Raw genomic sequence first — 5,406 nt, forward strand, 5'->3', positions numbered from 1 at the left:
CTGTACTACCTGGGAAGCCCCTCTTCAGTAAATAACCTAAAAGGTTTTTCAAAAAGATGGGAGGGGAAATTATTGTTTAAAAAAGAGACTTCAGAAAAATCAACCAATGACAATTATTTGGACTTTGTTGAATCTTGACTATAATAATAATTGTAAAAACTAAGCTATGAAATTCTTGAAGCAGTCAGCCATATGATGATATTGAGGAATTATTATTAACATGATGGCTTAGATTTCCTTCAAAGCAATATAACAGGAATTAGGTCATGGCACAGATGAAACAAAATTGGTCATTAATTAAGAATTGTTAAAGCTAGGTGATGGGAACATGGGAGTTCATTATATTTTATCAAAATTAAATTGAAATTTTCCACAATAAAATTGTTAATGAAATAAAGAATATGATATATATACATACATATATATATACACACACACACATATATATACATATATATATGTATATGTATATATATATATATGTAATGTATACCCTCAGCACAGCAACATCTGGAAAGAAAATTCAGTAATCAAACTTATTACCATTTCTGCAGCAAAATGAATAATATTCACCCCAAGTGGGAAAAAGAAAGTTATCAATAGTCTAATATCTTATCTCTCATCTCTTATCTTCCATCTCATATTCAATTCTTTGCTGTCAGGTAATTTACATAAGATTCTTATTTTCAGGAAATTTTGATTTAGAAATTTTAGATAAGGGATTGTGATCCTGTGTTTTCACAATTTTAGTAATTAGCACAGCTATAGTGGTGCTCATCTACTAAATATGAGACTAGTGTTGTAGCATAAAAGAGTCATAAATTTTTTACAGTGTTAGCTTTGTTTGGTTAACTCCTGTTTGTTCTCCAGGTGTCCGATTAAGTGTCTTTGGCTCATGGAGGCTTTTCTGGATCATTATGTTACATTAGGATCTGCTACACACCCCTACAGGTCACACACTTGCCCTAACATAATATTCAAGTTTGTTTTAACTGCTTTTTGTTGTTGTTGTTCAGTCGCTCAGTCATGTCCGACTCTTTCCGACCCCATGGACTGCAGCATACCAGACCTTCCTGTCCCTCACCATCTCCCAGAGTTTGCTCAGATTTATGTCCATTGAGTCAATGATGATGTCTAACCATCTCATCCTCTGCTGCCCCCTTCTTCATTTGTCTTCAATCTTTCCTAGCATCAGGGCCTTTTCCAATGTGTTGGCTCTTCACATCAGCTAGTCAAAAGTATTGGAGCTTCAGCATCAGTCCTTCCAGTGAATATTCAGGGTTGATTTCCTTTAGGATTGACTGGTTTGATCTCCATGTAATAGAAGGGACTCTCAAGAGGCTTCCCCAGCACCACAGTTTGAAAGCATCAATTCTTTGGCACTCAGCCTTCTTTAGGGTCCAACTCTTACATCTGTACATGATCATTGGAAAAATCATAGCTTTGACTCTATGGACCTTTCCTGGCAAAGTGATGTCTCTGCTTTTTAATATGCTGTCTAGATTTGTCACAGCTTTCCTTCCATGTCCTTCCTTCCAAGGACCAAGCATCTTTTAATTTCATGGTTGCAGTCACCATCTGCCATGATTTTGGAGCTCAAGAAAATAAAGTCTGCCACTGCTTTCACTTTTTCCCCTTCTATTTGTCGTGAAGTGATGGGACTGGATACCATAATCTTAGTTTTCTGAATGTTGAGTTTCAAGCTAGCTTTTTCATTCTCCTCTTTCACCCTCATCAAGAGGTTCTTTACTTATTCTTCACTTCCTGCCATTAGAGTTGTATCATCTGCATATCTGAGTTGTATCATCTGCATATCTGCATATCAACCTCAGATATGTTGATATTTGTTGATATTGTTGATATTTCTTCCAGTGACCTTGATTCCATCTGTGATTCATCCAGCCCAGCATTTCACATGATGTATCCCACAGAGAAGTTAAATAAGCAGGGTGACAATATACAGCCTTGTTTTACTCTTTTCCCAGTTTTGAACCAGTCCATTGTTCCATGTCTGCTTCTAACTGTTGCTTCTTGACCTGCACACAGATTTCTCAGGAGGCAGGAAAGGTGGTCTGGTATTCCCATCTCTTAAAGAATTTTCCACAGTTTATTGGGATCCACAGTCAAAGGCTTTAGTGTAGTCATTGAAGCAAAATGGATGTTTTTCTGGAATTCTCTTCCTTTTTCTATGATCCAACGGATGTTGGCAATTTGATCTCTGGTTCCTCTGCCTTTTCTAAATCCAGCTTGTGTATCTGCAAGTTCTTGGTTCATGTACTGCTGAAGCCTAGCTTGAAGGATTTTGAGCATAACCTTACTAGCAGGTAAAATGAGCACAATTATTGGGACTGGAATGAAAACTGACCTTTTATAGTCTTGTGGCCAAGACTGACTTTTCCGAACTTGTTGGCATACTGAGTGCAGCACTTTAACAAGATCATCTTTTAGGATTTTAAATAGCTCAGCTATACCTCTACATCTTGAATTAATAAGAATTTCCCCTCAAAAGAGCCATAAACAAACTATTTGAAATGATTTGATGATAATTATAAAATGAGCATCTTCAATCATAATTCAATGTCTCAAACCTAAGTTGAGTTCCCAATGTTGCCCTCAGTTCTTTCCTTTTTTCCTTGGTCATTTTTACCTCCTTTTATCTGCATTTGCTATTTAAAGGTTCTCCATTTAAACTTCCTCTTAATGCACATTTACATGTTTATCCGAGTTTGAGAAAGTGACATAACAGCCTAAATAAGTGAGAAAAAGAATCCATTATCAGAATCTGAACTCTGCTCCTACCTCTGCTGCTACTACCTGGTCCACCATCTCTCACCAGGAGTATTGAAAGTGCTCCTGTTTTCGATCCCTGAGGTCCATTATCAACACACCAGCCAGAATGATCCTTCTGAAGCCTTACACTCATCCTTTGAAAACTCCAGTAATTACAATGCCCATTTGATCTGGTGCCCTCACCCTCATTACCTCTCTAAGGGTATCTCCACCATTTTTTTCCTCACAAACTCCACATTGGTCTCATTTTTTCCACCAATTAGCCAAGAATATTCATGTCTTAGGGCCTGTACACTCCTTGTTCCTCTTGCTAGATGTCCCTTTCTCTAGATAACTTCATAAGTTTCTCACTCCCTTCATTTATGTCTGTACACAATTATTCCATTCCAAAGAGGCCATTCATGACCCCATTTCAAATCGTAAGTCCATCCATTTCTTTGATTTATTTTCTTCTGAGCACTTATACCATGTAACACAATATATATTTTTCTCATGTATTTTACTTAATATCTGTCTCACCTTATTAGTTTGCAAACTCAGATTACAAAAAATATTTTTGTTTCCTGATACATCCCCAGCTCTTAACAATACCATAAATCTTAAAAACGTTTATGGAATGACTAGTCAACCATTATCACACTTACAAACTAGCATGATCCCTGGTAATCCTTTTAGTCTTTCATTTTATCACTCTTGTCTAAGTCTGAGTCCTCTTCCAAAGCCTGGAACCACACACTCCCAATTTTCCAGTGATTTCCAGTGAGCCATCCTCTACCTCTCTTTTACCTTAAACTTTTCCAATTAGATCCATTTCATCAGGAATTAAAATGTTCAGAACCTTTCAGTCCTTAAAAAGGACTCTTCCCTACTCTGACCCTCTTGCTCTCCATCCCTACCATCCTTTCATTAGTTGGGTTGCTATGATATGGTTGTCACCTGAATATGTAGTTTCCAAAGAGCCATCCTGTCTTCTGGTCTTGTCCCCTGCTGTGGCCTGAATTGTGTTCCTCCAAAATTCATTTGTTGAAGTCCTAACTCCCAATGTGATAGTGGGAACTTTGGGAATCTCACCATCACATTAATTAGGTTTAGTGAGGTTGTGACAGTGAATTCCCGGTAATGGAATCGCTGCCTTTAAAAGAAGAAAAAAACACACCCAAGCTTCCTTTCTCTACCATGTGAGGGTACAGTGAGAAGGAGCCAACTGCATGTCGGAAGAGGACTATCACCAAGAATTGGATATGCCAGAACCTTGATCTTAGACTTCTAGCCTCCAAAATTGTAAGAAATACGTGTCTCTTATTTAAACCATTTAGTGTATGACATTTCGTTCAGCAGCTTGAGCCAAGACACTCCCCTTTATTTCGTTTCTTCTGCTAGAGCCGGAAGGTTTCTCTTAAGGCATATATTTGAACATAGTTTCAGTTCAGTTCAGTTCAGTTCAGTCGCTCAGTCGTGTCCTACTCTTTGCGACCCCATGAACTGCAGTACGCCAGGCCTCTCTGTCCATTACCAACTCCCGGAGTCTACCCAAACCCATGTCCATCGAGTCAGTGATGCCATCCAACCATCTCATCCTCTGTCGTCCCCTTCTCCTCCTGCCCCCAATCCTACCCAGCATTAGGGTCTTTTCCAATGAGACAACTCTTCGCATGAGGTGGCCAAAGTATTGGAGTTTCAGCTTCAACATCAGTCCTTCCAATGAATACCCAGGATTGATCTCCTTTAGGATGGAGTGATTGGATCTCCTTGCAGTCCAAGGGCCTCTCAAGAGTCTTCTCCAACACCACAGTTCAAAAGCATCAATTCTTCGGTGCTCAGCTTTCTTCACCGTCCAACTCTCACATCCATTCATGACCACTGGAAAAACCATAGACTTAACTAGATGGACTTTTGTTGGCAAAGTAATGTCTCTGCTTTTAAATATGCTGTCTAGGTTGGCCATAACTTTCCTTCCAAGGAGTAAGCTTCTTTTAATTTCATGGCTGCAATCACCATCAGCAGTGATTTTGGAGCCCCCCAAAATAAAGTTTGACACTGTTTCCACTGTTTCCCCATCTATTTCCCATGAAGTGATTAAACACATCACTGATTCCCCTTTCAAAATTAAGAAATAAAGAGCTTAGATCTCTTTGTCTTTTTGTTGTTGTTGTATCTAACTCTTTGTGACTCCATGGACTGTAGTACACCAGGCTTCCTTGTCCTTCACTATCTCCCAGAATTCTCTTAAACTCATGTCCATTGAGTCGGTGATGTGATCCAACCATCTCATCTTCTGTCGGACCTTTCTCTTCCTGCCTTCAAGCCCTTTGCCTATTATATTGTGGCCTTACTGAGCTCTATAATCACCAGCTTTTAGGTCTATTAATCTCCCTAGTATTCCATACTCAGTCTCATCTCTTGATCGTTGCAGTTACTGATTACCCAAGCCTCCCAACTTTTAGCCATCCTTCAGCTTTCAATTTAGATGTCTCCTCCTTAGAAACCTCCTCCAGTCCTCCCTCATCCAAGACTGCCCTCCCCTAGCACCCTGTGCTTACTAATTGTGGGTAAAGTCACAATCTATTAAAATAAATTAAGGCAGAGTAGAATCCTACAGTATTTAACTTATATGAA

The sequence above is a fragment of the Giraffa tippelskirchi genome, chromosome 2 (assembly GCF_054371585.1).
Source record: "Giraffa tippelskirchi isolate mGirTip1 chromosome 2, T2T-mGirTip1v1.2.pri, whole genome shotgun sequence".
Classification (NCBI taxonomy): Eukaryota; Metazoa; Chordata; class Mammalia; order Artiodactyla; family Giraffidae; genus Giraffa; species Giraffa tippelskirchi.